General features: G+C 38.3%; 1 protein-coding gene across 1 annotated transcript in view; it reads left to right on the forward strand.

Annotated features, from left to right (window-relative positions):
* Window positions 1-16,475, forward strand: part of CCDC34 (coiled-coil domain containing 34) — a 333,393-nt gene that overhangs the window by 273,609 nt on the left and 43,309 nt on the right. The window lies entirely within an intron of this gene.

The raw sequence follows: 16,475 nt of genomic DNA on the forward strand, positions 1-16,475 counted from the left end.
CCCACAAAACCACCCTACCCACAAGACACTGAAGCAGTCTCAGCCAGCAACTTGTTGCTTCTTGCCTGAAGGACTCTCACAGCTGCGAGACAGGCAGGAACAAAAGAGCTAACCCAGGAGAGAGAAAATTCAGCCCAACTCTCCCATAGCTTCTGCGGTGGGTTCCTGCTCAGGACAACTGCCCCTCCCAGAACTGCAGGGTCCCCTTCCTCCATGATGCCCTGTCGGTTCCTTTCACAGTAAAAGTTAAACCGTGTCTCTTAATCTGCGTGGTTCCCTCCTCCATCTTCCTCCTTCCTTTCCCCAAGTCCCCAGGTCAAATTACTGATACCGCTGGGTATCCAGTGAAAATGATAGCAGTTTTCTTTTGTTTGTTTGTTTTTACATTTTTTTTCCCCAAGGACAGGAGGAGGGTAAGTGCAAGTGAAGTGCCCCCATACATGTTGTCAACGTTTTAAAACCCACAGTAACGGAGGCTATAGGTGTGCCAGAAGCAGTGGGGTTAATTACGTTCTAAACATTCAGATGACATCATAGAAACACATCGCACTAATTTTTCTTCCACACTTTGTGCTTTCGTAACCATCACTGGAATAAATTAGGTAAACTCAGCTCCAGCTTTAAGAAAGTTGTTGAAAAAAATGTGTTGCACGTACATAGCTTCTAATAGAAGAGTAAAACCAAACAAAACAACAAACACACCTGTCAACAGTTCTAGTTTTAAATCCTGCACCTAAAGAATGAATTCCCGCACCAAAAACGAACAACGAACAAACAAATCGTACTCTTGACTGCGAGAAGCCTCTTTAAGATTAATAAATAAATAAATGAACATTTCTTGAGGGCTCTCTCCTATCTGTGCCCCTCCTTCAGAGTCTTCCGCTTGCTTTCATATATGGCTGTTCAGGGTTCTATCCGGGAAGAAGCAAACCATAGCACAAGGCCGGATTTTAGATGGAGGAAACGAGACCACAGAGGTTCATGAACCACAAATGGTGACCAAATGTGCAAGATGTAGCATTGGTTCCAGAACCAGAACTGTTGACACTTTGCCCATCTGTTTCTTTTCTTCTTTCTCTTTTAAGATTTAAGATTATTCTTTAAAAATTTTTTTTTATTTTTTATTAACATATAATGTATTGTTAGTCCCAGGGGTACAGGTCTGTTAATCGTCAGGCTTACACACTTCACAGCACTCACCATAGCACATACCCTCCCCAATGTCCATAACCCAACCACCCTCTCCCTACCCCCCTCCTCTCGGCAACCCTCAGTTTGTTTTGAGAGATTGAGAGTCTAAGATTATTCTTAAAATTAAGTGCATGTCGAGTGCAGTGAGTTGAACTTAAGTACAGCCATTGTGTTACACAGGAGAAACATGGAAATATATGATGAGTGTGCACCAACAAAAGTGGCTCAGGATTTCTTGAAATCCTTCTTCAGTATTGCCCCTGCAGAAACACTGGATGGGACTGAGCACGATCCCACTGAGAGATCTGAAGGTGGATGCTGTTTCTGGGGGAGAAAGCCTGGTGACTTCAGCGGCAGCAGACGTACATCTTGTTATATTTAACATATGGTGATACTCAGGGAGTTGTCCTGGGCTTAAGAAGCTACTACAGATGGCAGGACTCGTTAGCGTCAGTGAAATCTAGGACCTATGGAAAAATTCTGCAGCTTACACAATTTCCTATTTGGAAGAATGAAAAACAGCAGGATTTATGAAAAATAATTACAGTATAAGCAGTTGATATATAGCATCATTCTTTTTGTTTAAATTTTAGTCATTTTCAAAAGGTTTACAAAGCTCAAAAAGTGTTTTAATGATATGAAAAAGACTGGGGCACCTGGGTGGATCAGTCAGTTAAGCGTTCGTCTGCAGCTCAGGTTATGATCCCAAGGTCCTACAATCAAGCCCGACATTGGGTTCCCTGCTCACTGGGGAGTCTGCTTCTGTTTCTCCCTTTCTTTCTATCCCTGCCCCCTGCCCCTGCTGCTGTTCTCTCTCTTTCTGGCTCTGCACTCTCTCACCAATAAATAAATAAGATGTTTTTTAAAAAAAGACTGTAATGATTTATAATTTTATATAAAGAAGGAAACCAAGGCCCATAATCCAATTGTCCTCACATTATTGAGATAAATATAGAAAAATTAAATGAAAATTAAGTCTGTCTTCTCCTTCTTTTGGATTCCTTTTCCCAAATATAATTACTGTTTGTTTTTTTTTTTTATTATTTGGCCTATACTAAGGTGTTTACTATAAAAAAGGGAAACTGAGTAGTGTGCTGTTAAACAATGAATAATCAGTTCTTAGTGCCCACATGGTCCTAAACCTCAGATAAATAACAAAAGTGTTTTTATCACCCATGCTGATAGGTCCCATGAGTAAAGAGCAAGCCCAGTCTGGAATTTGCAAAAGGATTCACCCAGGTAGGTTATAAGAACATTTGCCTTGAGTGGGAAGCTGTCCCAAGTCTGTCCCATAACAAATACTGTGATGCTAAATAAATATTAGGAATCATTTTGCTAACTAACATCAATAACTAGAAGATGGCAGAGGAGTAGGAGTCTTGAGTTTCTTTTGGTCCCAGGGATTCAACTAGATAGCTATCAAGTCCTTCTGAACACCTGGGAACTCAACCAGATTGAAAAAAAGATTAAGTGCAACTCCACAAATAGAAAAATGACCACTTTCTGCAAGGTAGGAGGTGGGAGAAGTGAATCCAAGGTAATATATGGGAAGACAAACTGTGAGGGGAGGGAGCCTCTACAAGCCGGTTACCAGAAAGTGATAGAGCAGTGGAGCACAAAATCAAAACTTTTAGTTAGAAGTCTGCTCCGGTGAGGGACACCCCTACCTGAAAGGTGTTCAGGTGGCAAAGCAGGAGCGGAATCATGGGTGGGACAGTGTGGTCTCAGGATCCTTTGGGTCACAGGCAGACTGAGGGTGGCTGTGTACAGCAGAGCTTCCAGGCATCAAAATGGGGAGCTGGCTGAGGGTAAACCCAGGAATGGGCTCTCAGCTCGGTCCTCAAACCACAGCACAGTTGGGTGACTGCTCTCTGAGCAGGGGCCCAAAAAACACTGAACCAGTGAGACCCCTTCTTCTTCCCCAGGAGGAGCGGTGCTCTTGTTCTTCTTGTTCATCTATTCTTCTCTAGACAGAATGACAAGATGGAAAAACTCACTCAAAAGAGAGAACAAGAGGACATAGTGACTGCCAGGGACCTGAAGAGTATGGACATTAGTAAGATGTCAGAGCTAAATTTCCAAATGATTTTAAAGATACTAGCTTGTTTTGAAAAATCTTAGAAAACACTAGAGAATCCTTTCTGGAGAAATAAAAAAATTAATATCTAACCAAGTTGAAATAAAGAAGGCTATTAATGAAATGCAATGAAAAATGGAGACTCTAACTTCTGAGATAAGTGAGACAGAAGAGAGAATTAGTAACATAGAAGGCCAAATTATAGAAAATAAAGAAGCTGATGAAAAGAGATATAAACAACTACTGGATCATGAGGGGAGGATTTGAGAGATAAGTGATACCATAAAGCAAAACAATATTATAATAATTGGGATCTCAGAAGAAGAGGAAAGAGACACACAGAGAGAGACAAAGACAGAAGGTATATTGGAGCAAATTATAGCAGAGAACTTCCCTGATCTGGGGAAGGAAATAGGCTTAAAAGTCCAGGAGGCACAGAGAATTCCCCCCAAAATCAATAAAAATAGATCAACACCCTGGCATATAATATTAAACTTGCAAATCTCAAAGAAAGAGAAAATCCTTAAAGCAGCTCAGGACAAGAGGTCTGTAACTCAAGGGTAGAAATGTTAGAATGACAGAAGACTTATCCATAGAGACCCGGCAGGCCAGAAAGGACTGGAATGATATATTCAGGGTGCTAAATGAGAAAAATATGCAGCCAAGAATGCTTTAACCAGCTAGGATGTCATTGAAAATAGAAGGAGAGATAAAAAGCTTCCAGGACAAACAGAAACTAAGGATTTGTGATCACCAAACCAGCCCTACAAGAAATAATAAAAGGGATCCTCTAAGCAAAGAGAGAGTCCAAAGGTAACATAGACCAGAAAGGAACAGAGACAATATACTGAAATGGACACTTTACAGATAATACAATGGCACTAAATCAAAAGACACAGGTATCAGACTGGGTAAAAAAAAGCGCAAGATATTCATTTTAGACCTAAAGACATCTCCAGATTTAAAGTGAAGGTGCTAGAAAAACATTTATCATTCTAGTAGACATCAAAAGAAAGTTGGGATGGCAATTCTTATACCAGACAAATTAGATTTTAAACCAAAGACTGTATTAAGAGATGAGGAAGGACACTATATCATACTTAAACGGTTAGCCAAGAAGAAAATATAACAATTATAAGTATTTATGCCCCTGACATGGAAGCAACAAATTATATAAACCAATTCATAACATAATTAAAGAAACATACTGATAATAATAAAATAATAGTGGGGGACTTTAACACCCCTTCACTGCAATGGACAGATCATATAAGCAGAAGATTAACAAAGAAATAAGGACTTTGAATGACACACTGAACCAGATGGACAGATATATTCCATCCCAGATACATTCCATCCCAGAACAATAGAATACACATTCTTTAGTGCACATGAGTCATTCTCTAGAAGTTCACATCCTGGGTCACAAATCAGGTCTCGACTAGTACCAAAAGATTGGGATCATTCCCTGTATATTTTTGGACCACAATGCTTTGAAACTGGAACTCAACCACAAGAGGAAATTTGGAAAGATCTAAAAAACATGGAGGCTAAAGAGCATCCTACTAAAGATTGGATAGATCAATCATGAAATTAAAGAAGAATTTTAAAAAATAATGGAAACAAATGAAAATGAAAACACAATTGTTCAAAACATTTAGGATACAGCAAAGACAGTCTTAAGAGGGAAGTATATAGCAATACAATTGTTTCTTAAGAAACAAGTCTCTCAAATGTACGAGCTAATCTAACACCAAAAGGAGCTCAAGAAAGAGCAGCAAATAATGCCTAAACTCAGCAAGAGAAGAGAAATTATAAAGCTTAGATAATCAAAAATATGAAATCATGAATGAAAGAGGAGAGATCACAACCAACACTGAAGAAATACAAACAAGTATTAATTAGAACATATTATGAGAACTGCCAACAAATCTGACAATCTGGAAGAAATGGATGCGTCCCTAGAGATGTATAAACTACCAAAACCAAACCAGGAAGAAATAGAAAACCTGAACAGACCCATAACCAGCAAAGAAATTGAAGCAGTAATCAAAAACCTCCCAAAAAACAGGAGCTCAGGGCCAGATGGCTGCCTGGGTGAATTTTACCAAATATTTAAGAAGAATTAATACCCATTCTTCTGAAACTATTTCAAAAAATAGAAATGGAAGGAAAACTTCCAAAATCTTTCTATGAGGCCAACATTACCTTAATCCCCAAACAAGACAAAGACCCCATCAGAAAGAAGAATTACAGACCAATATCCCTGATGAACACAGATGCAAAAGTTTTCATCAAAATACTAGTCAATAGGATCCAACAATTATGTTAAGTAACTGAATTTAAATTTAAAAAAAATTTTAAAATCTACATTAAGAATAAATAAATGAATAAATAAATTTTTAAGAAATAAAAGCAATAACTAGGCTCTGAGTTTTTAGTCATTCAGTTTCCAAGAATTTATTAATTTCTGAGTAAATAATAAACTGTCAACAAATGATAAATAATAATTTTTTTTCACTTGGGCTGAAAAAAAGTGGTGGTAATATAGCCAATTTGATCTTGGAAATAATTTGTTTTAAATACTTAAACTGTTATATTTCCTCTTAGTGGAACATGAACTCCATGAGGGCTTTGGGACTTTTGTATTTTGTACCATTCTTAGAATAGGCAATAGTGCTCTGTGTTTTAGGGGTTTCTACTTTGGCACTCCTTCATCTGTACCCTGGGTGATCCATCTGTGAGACCAAGGGATCCACCCAGAACCTTCATCATCCCTACATCCTAGATAATGCTCTGAAGCCCAGGCCCTTAAACTTTAGACCTGCAAAGACTTGGGTCTTCTTCTAGGCTCTGTGAGTGACTTCTTCTCTTTCTCTAGGCCATGGAGGTTGTACTACTGCCCTGGTATATACACACTGAGGCCAGTGGGATGAGCCAGGGGTGGTGGTGTATGTGTGTAGGATGTATGGATAGATGAAGCGTGGATGTGTATTCTGGAGTATCCACCCTGTCTCCCTCCCTGTGCAGGGTGAAACTGGGATAGAATGAAAAGTGGAGGGGTCTGTGGCTCTTGGGCTGCAGGCTGAGAGCTACAGCCTAGAGACTGGCTTTCCCTCCCTTCCCAAATTCTGGTATGGAACAACAAGATATCTGGGAATTCTATTTGTGTGTGTGTGTGTGTGTGGTCGTTGCTTCAAGTTTTTAGTTAAATTCTAGTTGGTTAGCATATAGTATAATATAGTGTCTGGGAATCCTAAGTTCAAACTTGGACTTCTAGGTATACTTTTCCAGGTTGGAGGATAAAACATTTTATTCAACAGTCAGATTGTTATAAGCAGTGGTCTTCAAGGTATATTTTTCAAGGTTGGAAGATAAAACACTTTATTCAACAGTCAGATTATTATAAGCAGTGGTATCCTGGTAAGAGTTTAACAAGATGCTCCCTGAAAACATTACCCATCACCACCCAATTTGTAGCATTTGCCATTTGTTTTGGTGTATAAATGCTCCTGCTGTGACCAATTTCAAGGTACAATGCAACATTACTGAATGTGAATTTGGGAAGAGATAAATATAGTTGTCTCTTCTGAGCTGAGAAAAGCTGGATCCAGAAAATCACTGTTTATAATTTTAAATATATAGACATATGATATAGGGGCTTCAATTTGTACTCTCATCCTTGGCCCTGCAAAAGTTAATGACACACCTCAGGGCATGGAAAATTGTTGGCATGTAGTAGACCCTTAATAAATACTTCTTGAATAAAATAAGCCCTATTAGTTGGGTGACTTTTCAGATAAGCCGTTTATCTATAAGGTAATCTATACTCCACAGTTCCTGACCAAATTATGCAGTTTATGTGAAAGCATCTGGCATAGTTCTTGGCACCTTATACACAATCAATAAATGTTGTTGAAAGAATGAATAATTGACATTCAATAAATTTTAATATCTTTTTTATTATCACATTTGGGAAAAATTCAAGGTTTTCAGTTTAAGCTATTCTTAGGTGTTTGTAATTTTCTGCAGTTGTCTCTAGGTCAAGACAAATGCCCATTTCTTTTAGGGTTTTTCTTGGAGAACACTTTGAGATAGACATCTCATTTTTACACAGTTCCCAAGGGAACAGTGCTCACACAATGTTACTCATTTTAGAAAGTTTGGTAAAATTCCATTTGGCTACAAGTCTGTTATCTGAGCCTAGGAGAGAAAGGCTATGTTTTTTATGCTCTGACTTTGTTCTCAGCTGTCTTTTGTATCCTGGGATAGTGGAGAGAAAAAAAAAATGGCTTAGAATTAATACTAAAGATTTAGTCATCCCATATGTTACTCTCAGCGAGGAATATATTGAGTTTTCAGGATGAATACATGAGAAATTGGAAGGCTAAAGGGTTCAGCAGTGGCATTCTCTCTCACTTGCTCAGTTAATTAACTGATAATTCCTGATAATAATTTCTACTTGAGAATGCTGTCACCCATGAACATATTCCATTGGCTGGTAATTGATATATTTAGTATAAGAATTGTTTCGTTTCAGTAATTCCTAAATAGCAGGTATTTTATTTCACCTGAGGATGTTTTCTTCCTCCCCAAATATTTCAGTGTTGCTACCGTGTGCTCAATGAGCCATTTTCCCCTTTCCTCAACACATTTTTAGAATTCGATAGACATCTTTTCCCCTTCACAGGGTCACAAGTAGTCTTTTGTTTTACCTACCAATTCCTACCAAAATGTTGCTTAGTTGAGCTCTGTTTCTATGAACTCAAAACTTTGGAAAGAAATCGCTTGTAAACATAGAAAAGACCTTGTCTGGGAATCTTCCCTTACACTATTAAAAAAGGATCTTCAAAAAGGAGTATTCTATGTCAGACCCCAAAAGAATGGAAAAACACATCTGAAATGCAGTTAATGAAAACACAAATTTATCGATTTGACATCAGCTTAAAGACAGAGCTCAGGAAAATCAGTTAAATGTAGAGCCTAATTTCCCAATTGGAAGAATCTTAGACATCTTCTGATCTAATAAACTTATTTTACAAATGGCAAATCTGAAACATTTCTAAGCTGAAACAAAAACAAAAACAAAAGCAAAAAACCAAGATAATCATCAGGAGATACTCCAGAGATTTTCACATTTTTATTAGTGAGAATAGGTTAGGTTATTATGCATAAATAAATAACTACAGAAGCTCGGTAACTTAAGACAATAGAGGGATTGGTATTTCTTACATGTGACATGCCCATCACAGGTGGGTGGTGAGGTGTACTGCATGAGCTCAAGGATCTGGATTGATGGAACATCACCAGATGCTATGGTAGAGGGAAAGTAAGAATGGCTAATCATGCCTAAAATTTAAAGGTTCCCACCTGTAAGTGTCACATATCATTTCCACTCATTTCATCAGCTAAGCAAATCAATAGTCATGTATCCCCTCAAGGAGGTAGGGAACTGCAATCCAGCTATGTTAGTGGAAGGAGGAAACTGGAATATTTTTGAACAGCCCCAATGTGTACAAATCATTATTACTCCTATAGTCATTGATAATTTTCAAATGTGTGTACTCAGTTATGTGTATGAACTCAGTTATTCCATAAACGTGGAATATACTAGAGTATAATAAGATCTTTAAAAAGGTGATTAGAGAATGCAATTATAGAAAATTAATTCTAGAGAATTACAATGGAATTTAATGTTTAATTGGCTGAAAGTTTCTTCCATCTCTCCCCTACCTAAATTAGTAAGACAATGAGTTGCAGGAAATTGTTGTAAAGATATCTAAGGAAGGGATCAGTTGAAAGGTGAGGGAATATTAAAAAAACAGAAATTAGAAGAGGAAAACTGACATCGTCCCTCCAACACCATCAATGGGTCTGGAAGTACAGATGGGTAGCACATTCTCGATAACATTTGACATGCACGAATAGTTTTCTTGCTCACCAAGCCATTTTTACATCAAAACTTGATTCTCTTGGATTTTTTTCATAGAGGGACTTCTCAGGCTAATGTGAATATTTGACATTTTGAACTTAAGAGTTCTTATTCTTTTTTTCTTTTTTAGATTTTGTTTATTTATGTAAGAGAGAGTGTGTAGGCATATGAGTGGAGGGAGGGTCAGAGAGAGGGAGAGAGGGAGAGAGAATCTCAAGCAGACTTCACCCTGAGCAGGAGACCCAAGACTGGTTGGATCCCACCACCCTGAGATCACGATGTAAGCCAAGAGGATTCTCAAGCGACTGAGCCACCCAGGTGCCCCAAGATTCTTATTCTAATTCAACAAGTTGGCCTCCAGTTTATATGCTTTAGTTTGGATATTGCAAGCCTGCCTCACTGAGTCTTATCAACTCTGGGAGATTGACATTTCTGGATCTACAGGGCTAATAATTGATTGCAGGAAATTCACTCAGGAAACGCTACTGGATACGACTTTCTACTCACCAGTCAGGTAGTCTGGCAGCATCTGACCTTCTCTCTCAGTCTTCCAAAGACAGTTCTTGCCCTGTCCCTTGGCAATGTTCTCTTCAAAGTATGATGTGAAAGATGCTAGCTAACTCGTCTTCTTCATATGATCTTTTTGCCCAAAGAAAGTCAAGTTGTGGTGTGACCAGGTAGTGAATTGTACAACTCCTCTGTCCTTGACTTCTTCAAGGATAGAATCCAGTGATGAGATTTGATAGAGAGTTAAAGAGAGTTAAAATGGTGAAGGTTTTAGTTAGCAATGTGAAAATACTCTCCAGTCGTAGGAGCAGCCTGACTGGGAAGGTATGTTAGCAGCCTGTTGAATTCCACATCAGGTTATTTTTATGGGGGCCTATTGGGTCTTCTCCTTCCTATCTTGTCACTGTCATGCCACCTAATGGATCTGCCCGTGTTTCCTCACCTCCAACCTTTGATGCAGGCTCATGTACACTCTCTCCCCATGAGCACCTAAGCAAAACCACTGGGGGGTGGGAGGTGGTGGCTAAAACTGCAAGGTATACGATATTATGATATTAACACAGCACTTGGGTTACAAGCACACATGGTTTTCCTTAAGTGTACGTGCTCCAAAGTTGGGCCACTCCCTGCGGCCCTATCTCCTACTTACCAAGCTGTGATAAACTGCAAAAGGGGTTGATCTAAGGGAGACAGGGCAGTCCCTGGGCTGAGACTGGGTGTTCCCAGGCAATCTCCCATCTGCCATCTGGCTTTCTTCCCTCCTGCTCAGGTCTAACTGCCTACTCTAACAGTGGATGGTGTCCTACTGTCGGCAGAAAGATTGTTAAGATAGAGTCTCTTCCTGATCTTTTAAAATAGGCATGTCCTTTGAGAGAAACCGACGTTGTCACTAATGTTTATTGAGCAATTTTTACAGAGCAGAAACTTTGGTATGTGTTTGTGCTTTATTTTGTTTAATCTTCATAAAACTCAGTGAAGTAAATGCTATTATTCCCACTTTACAGATGAGTAAAGTGAAGCTTAAAGAAACTTGGTTAAGTGGTCCAATTACTAAGCTGATAATTAGCAAGAATAGGATTCGAATGTAGTTATGAGTTCAAAACCTCAGTTTCTTGCGGTGCCTGGGTGGCTCAGTCATTAAGTGTCTACCTTCCACTCAGGATATGATCTCAGGGTCCCGGGATGGAGCCCCGCATCGGGCTCCCTGCTCAGCGGGAAGCCTGCTTCTCCCTCTCTCAATCCCCCTGCTTGTGTTCCCTCTCTCACTGTGTCTCTCTCTGTCAAATAAATAAATAAAGTCTTAAAAACCAAAACAAAACTGAGCTTCTCATTACTATGTAGCAATAGAGAGACTAAAAGCAACTTCAATAATCATTTACCCATTTATTTAACAAGCATGTTTAAGAGCCCACTATGAACTCTTCAAGATGCTCCTCAAGGAGCTGTTATTCCATTGAGGAACACATGCAATAGCAAATAAGTTAATGAGATGATATCAGTTAGTGGTAAGTGGTATAAAAATACTAAACAGGGTAATCGGATGGAGAGAAATTTGAGCGAAAGGATATTAGTGTGCTGGTCCAGGGAAGCTTTTTTTTTTTTTTTTTAAGTTTTATGGAGAAAATGCTTAAGCTGAGACCTGAGCAATGAAACAGAGTCAGCTTTTGGGAAAGGGTGAAAAACCTTCCAGGCAGAAAGAACCGAAGGATAGAGACAGTGTGAGAACATGTTCCAAGCAGGGGGAAGGGCAATGCGCAAATGTTTGAGATAGAGGGGAAGATGGTGCACTTGAGGAACAGACAGACCCTTGCAGATGCACAGATAAAGGGAAAGTAGAAATAATCAAAGTTAGACAGATGGGCAGGAGAAGAGGGGAACAACATCCACTCTTGGATGTACCTGAAAGGCTCAAGAGGGAAAAGGTGAAGAGTCTTGGAAGGCAGAAGTTTTTATATATATATGTATTTCTTTCCAGGGGTTAGCCCTGCTGCTAGGAATGCTTAACTTTTATCCCCCACGGCCCAGAGGTATATAACACAGTTTTGGCTTTAGATATGCAAACCATTGTATTCCTTCAAACACCTATTGAACACAAGACAGGAGATTATGTTTAGTACTGACAGTAGTTGGGTCCAGCAAACTTTTTTTTTTAAATTTATTTTTTAGAAGATTTTACTTACTTATTTGAGGGAGGAAGAGAGAGAGTGCGTGAGCATGTGCATGAGAATGGGGAAAGGGCAGTCTTCCGTGCTGAAAAGGGAGCCCTACATGACCTGAGCAGAAGGCAGGTGGTTAACTGAGCCACAGAGGGGCTCCTCCAGCAAACATTCCAACACACTGATGGTGGCTGAGGTTAACTCAAAAAGCTGGAAATAAGACTAAATGAACGTTACCTGTGGATTTGAGTACAGTAGCTGATACACTGTTGCCTTCCCAAGGTTATCAAATGGCTCTCAAACCAATATCGTAACTTTGGTAATATTGGCCTGAATCCTATTGGCCTACCTTGAAATTAATGGATTGCTTTTAAGTCTTTGTACAAAGTTTCAAGTGATCTTAATGATGGATCATGCTTTCATTCTTTAGCTCAATTTTAGGAGTGCCAGTGGGACCCAAGGAAACTTTCCATGCTGTTTTCCTGTAAGTGTATCTCCTGCTTGAACCTTTTCTGGAAACCAGCAATCAAATTACTTCAACAAAGTAAAAAATAATTCTGTTCGCTGAGTTGTTGTTTAGCAAATGAAGTACTCTCCAGGGTGTTTGAATATCTCAACAAAACACTTCAACATATGCCTGGGAAAATGGATTTAGGATTTGATAATATGTTGTGGAAGATGAATTTAGAATGTGACTGGGGAAAAATGCTACATTGAAATCTCTTCAAGAACATTGTCCAAATGTGTGTAATTCATGGGCAAACTAGCATTCGGGAAAGCATATTAATGTCTTTTGCACACTTGAAACTAGATCCTAAATTTTATATTCTTAGCCAGATGTATTTACAATATGTTTTATTTGTTCTTAACTTTATAGGGTTCTTTGTTTTTCTTTCATGATCATTTTTCCAATTAGCTCACAAGGCTCTGATTGCATTTTTGGCTTATAAGAGTGTAACTCCTTACTCACGGAATGACTGAAACAACAGGAGAAGAGGATACACTGTTTATATAAAACATTTGAGAAACAATGATTTGTATGTTCATTATTTGTCTAGCCAAATATCAATTTCTCAAAATATTTTATTTTTTTCCTACTTCAGAGAATATGTCATCTCGAGTATCAAAAGCCACTAAAAAATGCTTCATCTAGACATGTGTATTTGATTTGCAAATATATGAGTAAATTTCAATTTTGAGATGCTTTTAGGTAGATAAATTAGAGTTATAAAAACATCTCAAAGGAGAAATTATTTTAACTAGAGGAATAAGTTGGCCCATTAACAGCTTCAAAAAAAAAATAAGTATAAACACAGAGCTCTGAGACTGAAAACCTCCTGAAATACAAGTGGAAATCTGGACTCATTTTAAAAAAAGATTTTATTTATTTATTTATTTGAGAGAGAGAGAGAGAGTGAGCACATGATTGGGGATAGTGGCAGAGGGAGAGTGAGACACAGGCTTCCTGCTAAGCAGGGAGCCCAACTCAGAGCTGGATCCTAGGACCCCAGAATCATGACCTGAGCTGAAGGCAGATGCTTAACTGACTGAACCACCCAGGCATCCCTGGACTTATTTGTTTTAGAGTATGTTAGCACTACTTTGTTACTCCCATGTGCCTAGTTTAGTGATATATTTATCACTAATTAATTAATTAAAATTGATTAAAATTGAAATTAAAAATTTTTAAATTTTCTTAAAAACTAAAAAAATCAATCACTAATTAATTAACATCACTAACTAATCACTAAATAATTTATCACTAATTAATCACTTGATTAAAAAAATCAAGATTTTAAAAATTTTGTCCCTCTGTAATTAGTAAGAGGATTATTACTACTGACTGTCTTATCAATAAATAATTTTACATAAAATAAAAATATTATTTAAAATAACTAAATTTAAGTTTAAATAAATAAATTCAATTAAATAAATAATGTAATTAAAATTTAAAATAAAATAAAAAATTTTTAACTTACTATATTTGATATATTACTAAGTTGAATAATATTAATGTAAATGTCAAGCATACAAGAATTGTGACATATCACATAACTCAGCTAACTTATTTCTCAGTGAAGATGAAAAAAAAAAGAAATCATTAAATGGAGATTATAGTTGCATAATTCGGGAAAATGAAGATTTTTGTTTTATAGTCAAAGAAACACTTTTATCTGTATCATTTCTTCTGTTATAAAATTTTTTTAATTTAATTAATTTATTTGACAAACAGAGATCACAAGTAGGAAGAGAGGCAGGCAGAGACCGAGGGGGAAGCGGGCTCTCTGCTGAGCAGAGAGCCCAATGCAGGGCTCAATCCCAGGACCCTGAGATCATGACCTGAGCTGAAGGCAGAGGCTTAACCATTGAGCCACCCAGGTTCCCCTCTTCTGTTATAAAATCTTACATGATCATAAAATTTTAAACAACGTGGAACTAATGAAGTGCACAGATTCAAGTTTTCTCTTTATTCCCTTGTCCACAAACCACTTTCTAAAAGAAAATCATGGTAAGAGTTTGGAAAATGTTTTTCCATATTTAAATGTCTATATAGACTTACATAAAGATATGCCCACACATGCACACATACATGTGCACACATTTATACTTTATACATGAGGCATGTATATAGAAGAAATGAGATCATATTACAGATTGTTTTGCAATTTGATCTTTGACTTATGTTGTAGAAACCCTACCATGTGTGCACACACAGTAATGCTTTGTTATTTTCAACTGATGATATTGAAACAATGAGATCCCCCCCCCCCCGGTATGGTAAAATTGGAAAAGATTGTTAAGGCCTGTTCTTAGGAGGGCATGGAAAAGTAGGTCCTCTATTGACATGCCAGTGGGAGGGCATGTCAATAGTGATAATATGAATAGTTATAACAGCTTACCAGGTAATTTTGGCAATGTATAACAAAGTCTTAGTGTGCAATACCTTTGAGCAGAAATTCCTCTGCCAGTTCTGTAGCTTATAGAAATAATCCCTCATATGCACAACGATATATGGAAAGATGTGTTCATTGAAGCAAATTCTAAATTTAAAAAAAATGAAAAGAAAAAACCTAATGCTTATCAATACTGTAGAATGGCTAAATTAACTCATATCTACCCAATTATTTTTTACATTGCATCAGTTGGCTGGGCTCCAGCTGTATAAGACAGGGTTTGCTGTAGCTCCTGAGTTGTGTTCATGTCCTCTTCATGCGTCTTCCACCCTTTTCGGACCAGTGACCAACTGAGGCATGTTCTTCTCATGGTGAAAGGCAGGACTGAAAAGGGGCTAGCCTCCACATGAGCGCTGTTTAAGTTCTTGCTTATACCAAGTCTGCCAATATCCCATTTCCCATATACCAAAGCAAGCGCCATAGCCATGACCTAATGAATGGGCAGGATTCATGGAATTCTCCTCCAGCCTATGGCGGAAGTCAAGGGGAAGGGAGTGACCATTTGCAAATAACCTAATGACAGCTATTATGCTAATAATCTAAACTACTCTAGACAGATCTGAGAGGTTTCCAGCAAACTTTAAACACAAAGAAGGGCCATCCAATCTAGTTGAATTTAAGGACTCAGTGTCATAACCAATTTGTTGCTTTTGTCCTGCTCTTTTGCATCCAACTTCAGATTGACTGGGGACAAAGGTCTTTCACTTTTCTGTCTTCCTTTTCTTGGTCTCTCTAGTATGGAAGAAGGTGGACTAGGACAAGTGTCTAACTTAGCAGGTCACTTCAATTCTTCATGTCTCTTGGCAGTCTCTGAGTCTCTGGCTAAGACCCGCTGGCTGCTGATGCAAACATTCAATGTTGGCTCTATTCTGGGATGTGAGAGGGCCTTGGAGATTTCCTTATTGCATAGTTCTCTAATATGAGATTATTTCTAGTTTAACTTTCTTGAAATCATTCAATTTGTACTCCTGGCAGTTTATCCCACAGCTTCTTGATGCTGTTGGTATTTACTGAGTGCCCAGCCCTCTTCGACATATGTGTTACCAGCAAGGGTATTTCCATTTAACTACTTTTGTAATGTCCAAGTAACCTTGCTATTTTCACATGCCTTTGGAATTCTCACCATCGATGTGCCTATCTGCTTGCTGCCATCTTTCCTTAGTCCCTTTCCCATGCTGAAGTAGGTAGATTCGTATGTGTATTCCTTAAGAAAGTCCAACTGAGGGATGAGATGACAATTTCATACTGCTGTAGGTACCCCCAAGTTCTAATGTGGTTCCCCAAGTGCCCTTATGATTTGGTTTGGGGTGAAGTTAAGGCGCACCGTCTCCCAGCTCAATGACTCCTTACTCCCACGCACCTCTGCTCTAACATTTTTTTTATTTGGGCTGGAGGTTGGAGGGAATGGGGAGAGGAAGATGAATTCATGTAGCTGAGACATGGCTGGGTTTGGAGGAGCCAGGTCTATTGCTTCTAAGTAAGTCTTAGAGTCTGGCTCTACTTTGTTTTTCTTTCCTTTTTTAAAAATTTTAATTTAATTTAATTTAATTTAATTTTGTGTGTGTGTGTTCCAAAATTCATTGTTTATGCACCGCACCTAGTGCTCCATGCCCTCCTTAATACCCACCACAAGGCTTGCCCAACCTCCACCTCCTTCA

This window comes from Mustela nigripes, chromosome 1 (genome assembly GCF_022355385.1).
Source record: "Mustela nigripes isolate SB6536 chromosome 1, MUSNIG.SB6536, whole genome shotgun sequence".
NCBI classification, from domain to species: Eukaryota; Metazoa; Chordata; class Mammalia; order Carnivora; family Mustelidae; genus Mustela; species Mustela nigripes.